The sequence below is a fragment of the Cygnus olor genome, chromosome Z (assembly GCF_009769625.2).
Source record: "Cygnus olor isolate bCygOlo1 chromosome Z, bCygOlo1.pri.v2, whole genome shotgun sequence".
Lineage (NCBI taxonomy): Eukaryota > Metazoa > Chordata > Aves > Anseriformes > Anatidae > Cygnus > Cygnus olor.
In genome coordinates this window covers 42734474-42744716 of record NC_049198.1, presented here as the reverse complement: position 1 = coordinate 42744716, position 10243 = coordinate 42734474, and positions in this window count along the sequence as shown.

The window sequence follows — 10243 nt, the reverse complement described above, 5'->3', positions numbered from 1 at the left end:
TGTGTGGAAGAGAATTATTTTTGTGATAATATTTAATACAGTTTTTGAAGTAAGAAAGCCTTAATCTTAAATTCATTGTGGGCCCAAAGTCTAGACCCCAGCTTATACTTTCCTATCCCCTTAGGAAAAAGACATAGTAGAAATCTTATCACACACATATGCAGTGTTAGCAGAGGAAACTGAGAGCTTCACAGACCCTTTGAATCTCACCAAGCTTTTTAAAGTGTAATTGCATTGGGTAGTTCAGTGATGAAATTATTCTTTTCTTCTGTAGTGTTGGCAGTGAATTCTGTCTTGGGCTAAAGATCTTCCTGGCAAAATCATCACTTTGCAATAGGAATTGTGAAATAGAATTAACAAGAGTGGATTATTTTTTTTACTTGATAAAACTTTAGATATGATATGTTCAATTCACTGATTTAATTGCATTAATATCTTGTAATCCTCTTCTTTCTTTTTGCTTCCTCTGTCTTCTTAACATCAGCATAATTTGCTTAGTGGAGCACATAAATTCAGGAATGACCTGTGTTTGGATAAATAAGAAAGAATCTAATAAAATAGAGAATTTAGTTAGGGTTAATTTATCTTTAATCATGATTATACCATAATTTCATGGCCTTTAAAAAAAAAAAAGTGCTACAGTCATAAGTGATTTTTTTGGTCCTGTTCTCTGGAACCATACTTTTTGGCAAACTGCAGGACTTCAGGCCAAAAAGCTGGGTAAATTTCACTGCTGTGAAAGTACATCAGGCTTTCTTTTCCAAGTACATAAAGAGACAAAAAAGGGGAGATATATTTAGTCCCTCCACACTTTTCAAGTCTACTGTGGACAAATAGCTGAGCTGCTGTAGGTGACCTCTTTGCTTCTCTACAAGGTTGGCTGATACTGCCCCATTCCTGAGTACATGGTTGGTGAGGGGCCTTGTGTCCCAGTCTTACACAGGGGTCAGAATACCTCTCACAAGCTGTGGAAAGGTTGCACAGGATAATTTACGAAAGGTGGAGCAAGTATTAATGAACAGAGAACGCTTTGAACTGCTTTCAGATCTTAATTTATGAAAATGCTAAATCTTTGGTTGTTCTCAAATGTACTGAGTATGAAAACAACATTGATGAGGAATGATGAGACTTTAAGTGGTGAGAAAGGGACAGGGAAAAAAAAACAATACAAAATGTGAAGTGTTGCAAGCAATAGAACTGTGAGGAATGTTTCCTTGGTGAAAAATTAATTATTCATTATAGATTTTCCCTGGATGTCGGCTGATTTATTTCTTTTGTACCACAAGTTATTTATTATACTGCAGCCTACGCATATGTACTGATTCCTCTTTCACACCACCCTTCCTCTGTGATAGATCCATGACTATAGAAATGATCACACTGAGCTTCAAAAATGTGCTTGCATCTTGGCTAATGCCATGATGCTATACATGAATCTGACAGTTCAGTCTCATAGGATTTTATCTATTCCCTGAGTTACTGGTTTTGTTTTACAAATGCTCAGGCAAGCTCGCTTATTGCGGGTTCTGTGCAGACCCAATGGAAAGCATAGCCCTTGTCACATGGGAATCTGTGTATATAAGGTGACAATACTGAGGGTGCAGGAGGGACATAGTGAGACCTGTATGCCAGCGTGGCCAAGAGGGTGGGGTGCAACTTGTTTGCTATTTGGGGGCATTTTACATGGAATTCTCTTGCTAAAAGTCTGGATTTTCTCCGGGCTCTGTAGATGTGAGTAGTCCTCCTGAGCTTAAAGAAGAGCTGGCATTTGAAGAAATGGTGTGTTGCCAGGCGAAATGCCTGCCATGGGGGCCAAGAGCTGCAGCCTTGACAGGGAGAGGTCCACAAGTGCACCCACCAGTGCCAGGCCTGCCCTTCCCCACACCGTGGGAACAGAAGAGCAAGGGAAAGGAGGAAAGCAACCTGGGAAGGTGAGGAGGATGCAGGACATCAGAGGGTCTCCCAAACTGTGGGTATTTATGAAATTGCAGCAGGAGGATGGGGCCTTCAGCTACATGAAAATGTGGGTGTGCAGCTCAGTGAATTGGCAGGCAGCCCCCACATGGCATGTCATATAACTCTTTTCTGTCAGATGTCCTTCTTTTTATTCTGGTTTTAGCCAATACCTTGCATTCATAACTGGCTGTTTCAAGTAAACAGGCGGAAGTAGTGGAGTATGTATTAATCAAAAGAAAGCTGGCTAGTTTTAGACTGACCATTGTATACGCAAGAAAAAGCAGAAAGAAAATGAAGCCATGACTGCAAACAGAAGCTGATGCCTTTTGTACTTCAGATGTATGACTTTCTTTACCATCTTGTTCTGACATGATTTAGTCTGTTTTACCAAGTCAGTGAATAAAAAGCATCCTTCTGTACAAGGTCTGTGTTTTTAAATGTTGCTGAGAAGTATTTTAATATGTGCCCACCAATACATTTCTTTGACTTCGAGGTTTTTATGGACATCAACTTTCCCTGCAGGCTTGTATTATTCTGATCTTCAAGAGCATTCACAGAAGCACAAACTAACACAAAGCACAAACACTAACACAAAGCACAAACATTCACTGGCGCAAACTAACATCACTAACCTGATGTAATGAGATACAGCTACAAATAACATCTTTACAGAGCTTATTAAAAAAGGGCGGGGGGAAGTAAAATCACAGGAGTTTGCATGTAATGTGAAAGTAATCATAAGCTAACAAATTAATACTATGTTTGCAGAATATTTATGTTACTTAATCTTTGTGTTTCCCAGTGTTCAGTCCTTCAGGAGGTAGATTCCTTACACAACAGAAAATAGGCTCTGTGAAAGCCACTGAACAGTAACCAGAGTTTCTGTTTGGTGGCAAATTTTACAAGTTTAACAGAAAGTTTTGAAATTCCCCTTAAAATAACTCTCATGAATAAAAAGTCCTTTGTGATAATTAAAACAAGATGTCAACACTCTGCAACTATATTTTTGAAATGAAACTAATAAAAAAAAAAGTTCTTTTCAAAATGAAATACCAAAACATTCCATTCTGGAGTTGTCCTCGCAGAATATTAATGAAATTTATTTCCTCTTCTTTCCTTTATGTGAAGTAATGTCAGAACTGAATATCTGTGTAAAATTCTGCACTTTCAAGCAATTGGTAATTTCTGCTGGGGAAGAATACTGTTGGTAAATTTCCATTCATCTGAATATCAGAATCTGCAAATGATAAGTGGTGACTTGCGGGATGACACATGAGTATTTCTCAGCTGAAGGAAGAAGTTTGATTCAGGTTTGGTTTAATGAGATTTGGTCCAGCTCTCGTTTTGCTTAATTGCTTGTTCATTCATGTCTATTATTATTATCTAACATATCTCTGTTAGCCCTTTCTCCAATATAATACTGAGTAGGTCAAGAAGAGTTTTATTTGTTCATGCAATTGGCTACTGTTTTTTGTTTGTTTGTTTGTTTTTTTCCTCATGTGAAAACATTGTGTGTGTGTCTATTCAGGGCAGAATTATAATGCCCTTCATTACAAAGCAACGATATACCACTGTTAAGTGAGCTGTGCCTCCTTTCTATTAGCTCAGGCAAAATGAAAAAAGATGGCTGGGTAGTTCAGGGAATTGTTAAAGGACTAAAAGCTCTTTTTAAGTAGTTCATTGGTTTGGACAGCTGGCCCTCTTCAGCACTTATGAAGAGTTGATATGTTGGCTTCTTTATAATCCCTTGCTGGGAAGTAAACTGGTAGTCTCAGGCCAAACACCAGTGAGAAGGTCTGTAGTCACAAAAACCACCTGATGAGCTGCAACATCCCAGCACCACCAACTGAAGAGATGCAAGTAAGCCAAAGACTCACACTCGATGAGGAGACAGACCACTGTAAAAACTAGCTTGTTGGCAACCTGTTTGCTGGGGAGCTGCTACCAGTGGGGCCACTCTTGGAGGCTCACAGGGCACCAGCAAAATAGGGATCTTGGTAGGAAAAGAAAGCGATGGGAGACCTAACAAGGCCAGGAGTCGTCCAGGCAGGTGCTACAGTGGCCATCTCCTTGGATGACTAAATGTTGACTTTTGTCCTTTCAGTTTTTTTGTCCTTTTAGTTTGTTGCTGCTCTTTCTCTCTCTCTCTTCCTTTTCAGAAGTTGTGCAAAATAAATACATGACTATTGCATGTGATTGAGGGAAGTGCATGGTTTTCTGCTTCCATCTTGCTCCAGAGTATGTAGGAGGATTTTGTTTTATTCACTTCCTCCAACCTACTTTCTAAGTATGTAATACTAGTCCAAAAGACAAGTCTGTGAAATTTCAGACTGAAAGGTAAAAATTGCAAAAAGTTGGGTATAAATGAAAGCAAAAGTTTCTAGAAATACAGTTCAATAAACTTAATTCTCTTCTTTGGGGTCACTGCAGGTTCAGCAATAATGCTGTCCTCATTTAGTGCTACATCACATTCCTAGGGAACCCAGAGAAGAAATATAGCTACAAGATTATAGATGCCTGCATATCTTAGAGTGACCACAAAGGAATCCCTTGTAATATGACTGGGAATTAAATGAGGTAATTAGCTTTTGCCTCCCTCTCTGCTGGAACTTGCATGTTCTTAAGCACGTGTGTTATCCTGCTGTTTCTGATCACGGGAGATGTGATCGCTTGCCATGAACTGTGTGCATATGTTACTTTCACAGCCTGGGAGGTTGAAGGGAGCCTCGTGTCTGCAACAGAAGCCTGTAGATGACCCCTCTCATTTGCAGGCTGGGTGTGTTGAAGAGAAGTTGCAGGCCAGTTTCAGATGCCTTAAATAGGAAGCCTGGGATTTGAATGTAAAGCAGCCATTCAGGAAAAACACATCTTAAGGATCTTATTGCCAGGCAAAACTATATGGTGCATAAAATGAAGTTATAACACTATTTTCAACAGGATACTCAATGAACTATCCATCACAAAATAGGCAATAAATTTATTGGCCTGCCTAATGGTAATATCTCTGGTGAACTGGTTACTGCAACACTTTTTCCACCCTTTATTAGCCTAGGGGTGAGTGATGAGTTTTCAGTGGGTTCTATGGCTGCCTCTCACCAAATGCAGATTAAAATTACTTTTCTTTCCCAAATGTTTGACTCCTTTCTTCTGTCACCAAAATATTGTTTAAATTATTCCAGACATGAATGAGAATGATGAAAATAAAGCCTCTTTCACTGAAAATTGTCCCTCAAAGCAAATCCTGCCTCTTTACTGGTAATAAAAAATATGGCATTGATGGGATTATTAATTTTCTCATTCTGATACCAGATATGTGTCAGGAAATAATACTATTGGGTTAAAGCATAGCATTTCAACACGGATATAGGATTTGTGTCTTCACTGTGAGTGTGCTCTATAAACAACATACCCAGTATCACCCTGTAGTTCATATTGTGTAATGGGGGATAATTGGGCCCAAATTCCATAATGCAACTGGTATATCTCTGGATTTTATGTGTTACTTGCAGCCTAATAGTCTGAGACATTTTTCTACAGTGCTACCCATGTGGGAACTTTCTATTTTGTGTAAATGCTAATTGTGCAACTAATTTGCTATAAGAAATATGGTAATAACAGTAGGTCATCCTCAATTTTTGTTTTCCTGCTAGTCGTATTGCAGTTAAAATCTTTGCGTACACGTTAGAAAAAGGAAACTGTGGGAGTTGTGGTTGCTTTTTACTTTGTTGACACCACATTCAGAGTGACTTGACGCTTCTTCAAGGCCACCTGAACAGGCTGGACCAGCGTTTGAACAAATGTTTCTTTAAAATGACCTCTGCCTTGCTTTCTTGCACCTCAAATTCAAGAGGATTGTTTTCAAATTAACATGCAGAAGGAACATACACACATGTTTCTTGTCAAAATGATTTTTTTGGTGAAAAGGTTTGTAGGAAGTTTTTTTTCAGCAGTTGTAATGTCAAAGCTACCCAAGGACAGAAGTAAGATCATTGTGAAAACAAGCAGTGCTGAGCTAGAGAGAAAGGTCCAGGAAAAAAAAAACAAACAAAGAAAAAACACAATGTAAGCAATTACTGCAAAGAGCTGTTAGCTTCTTTGCCATTGAAGGAGAATATCTTCCAAAGTCAATGTGTTTTCTTTGTTTTCTGGCTTACAACAAACCATTAAAAAGGCAAAGAAACACTAGAAGAAACATAATTTAAAAACCTCACAGAAGTTAATCCAAGCCCTGGAGAGCAAATAATTTTGTCCCCTTTTTAGGCTGATGGATTCAGCATCTGATGATTTGTATGAAAAATAATAAGAAACATGGCTTTCATTACTCCATTATGCCTTTGATTTCTCTCCTCAACTGCTGTTTGCTTGTTTGTTCAAGTGATCATGACTCTGAGTCACTTGTGATGTGTGGAGCAGCACAGCTCAGAGCCGGCTGGCAGCAGTTCATGTCTCTCCCCGGAAGAAATCAGAATTGAACTTGCCTGGTCATGGTGTTACCTGTGTGACATTAGCAGCAAGTCTGCATCCTAGGAGCTGGTTGTGCTTCTTCTACCATGCCCAACCCCACAATGACTTACTTCCCAAAGAGCACCACAGCAAACTGAGGGCCTTCATCCTAATTTCTTTGATATTCCGTCTTCTGGGTAAGGAATGCCTAACAACAAACTTGTTAATAACTTGTTAGTTACACAACTAACTATGCATGATATCAGGCGTACTTTCTGTTGGAAAGAAGTTTATTGCTGGTACCTCTCAGGCCCTTATCCTGCCAACTTCTCATGCAGTTTTTATCGGAGTTCATAACTGTGGAAAGTGACATATGAAAGGAGGTGAGTTGGCTTTAACTAATGAAGTTTGAGAAATATTAAAAAAAATTGTCCAAAGTCTTTGTCCTCCATCATCTCTTTGATGCATGTCACCATGAAGCTGGTTCTAATGGAGCAATGCCCCTCAGCATAAAACGCCAGGTGTCCTATGGTCCAAATGCAGTCCAAAAACACATCTAGTCAGGGGACAGCTTCTCAGTCCCACTTTTCTCTCTGGCATTGCCAGGCTGCCTTTCCAAAGTCTCGGGAGCTTTTTGCACTTATTTATTGGCAGTGACTTTAATCACAGTGTGGTTGGTTTTTTTTTTCTTTTTCTCTTCTTCCTTCCAATGATGGTAGTGTATCTTCAGCTTCTTGCTCTACCTACTTTATGCAGCTGAGCTGGAGTGCTTTATGGGCTTGGTCTGGCTGGTTCCTCCATATTTACTTTTTCTAGTGGGATTAAATAGTTGCATTTGCTGTAAATTCTTACAGCAGGTAGCAGGATGATGGCTCACATAGTCTCAGGTCTGTTTCTGACTGACCACAGAGGACTGGAGTAACCCTTCCTATGCTTAACACTCCCTCCAAAGGCTGGCTGCTGGCAGCCAAGTAGTGATTGTTACTACCATCAGTCCTGCCCTTGGAGCTGCTAGCAGCACTCACGAGAGTAGAAAACGAAGCAATTTCATGTCCTTTGCTTATGGAGATCCACAAAGTGTGTGTTAAAGGGGACTCAGCTTGACTCCAAGTGGCGTGACAGGAAACCTCCGTCTCTCTCCTCCCTTCAGCCTAAACTCTGCGTGACAATCTTGTTGCTCCAGGAAAAGGATAAGGATGTTCTTACAGAGAAAGCAGAGCCCACCCTTTTTGCTGTGGTAGCGGGTGATCCGTGCACTGACGTGTGAAAACAGATGTGAACATTTACTAGCCACGGCTGATGATGCATCCTTAGCTCATGAAAGGGCTGTTGACATTGTCTAAACAATTGCATCACACTTATTGGTGTACCCTGTATGCAAAAGAATAGAAAACATCTGCTTTAAACAAGAAAGTCTGGACATTGGGTTTGTTACGGGATCCAATAGGAACAGACTGGTCTAAGTTCTGGAGCCAAACTCAGTCCCCATTTAATTTCATTGGTATGATACATATTTTTATTTTTATTATTATTATTTCTTTGAATAATAGCAGAGACAAGTTTGTTCCACAGTCTTGTTATGACACTATGGTTAGTGGCAAATTTGGAGGCTAAACATTTTTTCAGAGATCTGCAACACTTTGCAGCTTTTGGGGAGATGTTCCTTGAAACTGCATACTCTAAAGCATCAGGGGGCCAAGTATCTGACAATGGACGTTTAATAAAAACAAAGCCAACACTGTGATCACCTCTTTTTTCAGTCTATGAAAATCTGTGGCAGACAAATGGAGATGAAAAAGTTAATTTTTAAGGTGTATTTCTCTTCATTTGTAAGTACTGACTTTAAGATGTTGCTGGGTCTGTGTGTAATGGTATGGAGTGGAAAACAGCCTGACTATCTAAAAGGAAGAGATGCCAATTAAAATGATACAGAGTAAGTCAGATTTATTTTTTTTCAAAATCGAATCAAAATAATATTACATCTTTGTAATAAGTCCATAATCACTCCTTCGCTTGAGAAAATAAAACTGGTTCTGAAAATTTTAACTGTCTTTTCTTTCAGCTTGTAGAGCAAAATGATTCTCATTAAACCTAGAAAGTCAAAAGCTGAATTTCTTGATATCAGTGGGAGTCTTTCTTGTTTTTAAGAAAATAGCAATTTCCTTCATAACACTTGTCATCTTTTTTGACCCCCTTCCCTTGATTTTTATTTTTATTTTTATTTATTTTTATTTTATTATTTTATTTTATTATTTTTGAGGCACTTATATGAATAAAAGGAGAACCAGAGGGAACTGTTTGGAGGTACGGTATGTCTACCATGTGTTTTCAAATGCTCTACCTTCCTTTTGAAATACGAATTTCTTTTCAGATGCCTCACATAAAAATTAACATACTGATTTACAATACTTCTGATTTTACAGTGAAAGCAGTAGCACACAGACACTTGTGTCTTTCAAATTATAATATATAGTCTTTAATAACAGACGGTGATAGCTGATCTCATTTCAAATAATATCTTGGTTTTGTACACAGAAAAGTACATCTTGGCTTCTCACAGCAATTTAAAAATAGATGAATCTTTGTTTACGGACAGGGAAAATGAAACACGGAAGAGTGGAAGGATTTGCCAGAGGGATTTATATCCACAGCAGATCTGGAAATAAAACTTAAATTTCCTGACTGAGCACTCCAGTGTAACCAAAATGTATAACTTTTCCCACTTTTGAATGTTGATTTTTCTGAACTGAAAAGCAGAAGCCATCGACAGAACTCCCAATATTGCAGAGAAAACTGTAATATTGGGAGTTCAAGGCAGGTTATGAAAAAATGTCATATTCCGTGGAAAAAACACTTACCAAAACCATGGAGTTAGAATGAATTTTGACTTCTAATTCTGTACTGAGAAGGCAGCTGAGCAGTTCTTTGGGTGCATTTCTTATAAAATAACATTACTTCTCCCACACACACCTGAATCAGTAACTTTGCAGAGCAACAGGATCAGCTTAAATATACAATATTTAATTATGAGCTAGCAAAATAAGTACTGTGAGGATCTCTCTCAATATGCTGCATTGCCTCCTTAGTGGTTGTTTCTAATGGTCGGGCTATGCTTTTTATTGTTTCTGTTTCCTCATCTTTTATTTTTCGTCATGCACATGCATGGTCATTTTCACTGTTTTCTCAGCTGAGAAGCAGACTTGTTTGTCTCAGCTGCAAAACAGCAAAACGGGGGTAGGACATTTCTCGCAGACTCGACATGGTCACTGCATGGGACATGATTTCCTGCCCGCTAATCTCATCCCCAGGCACAGGAGCCTTCCCAGGCTGGCCGAAAGGCAACACGGTGTCCGGTGGTGGAGGCCTGAGCACTGGGTCGCAGAAAGGGAAGAGCAGCCCTTCGCAGCCAGCCTGGCAGCACCAGCAGCTGCAAATCAGAAGCAGGCCCGTGTTGGGGAGACATCTGCGGTAAGAGAAAGTTCACAGGTTCACAGAGGCCTCATGCAGAACCCAGAGGTGGAGGAGACAAAGAGGATCGCTGGGAATTTCCCAGGTGCTGCCTGGCAGATGACAAAATACATCCCAGTGACCCTGAGCCCCAGGGCTGCATCCTTGGCCACCAGACCGAGCACACACCCCTGCCTTTGGGGTGAGGGCAGATGCCTGGTTGTGCGCCTGCAGCTTGCAGGACGCAAGCAGATACAGGTTCAAACTCGCTTCAGCAAAATGCAAATTAACAATAGAACACAAGGCAGCTGTGGGGGGCTTTTGGGAGACATGAAAATCACCTTGGGACCTGGTTTTGTGAAGGCCCATGAGGTGCCCAGCAAACACATGTGGGCCC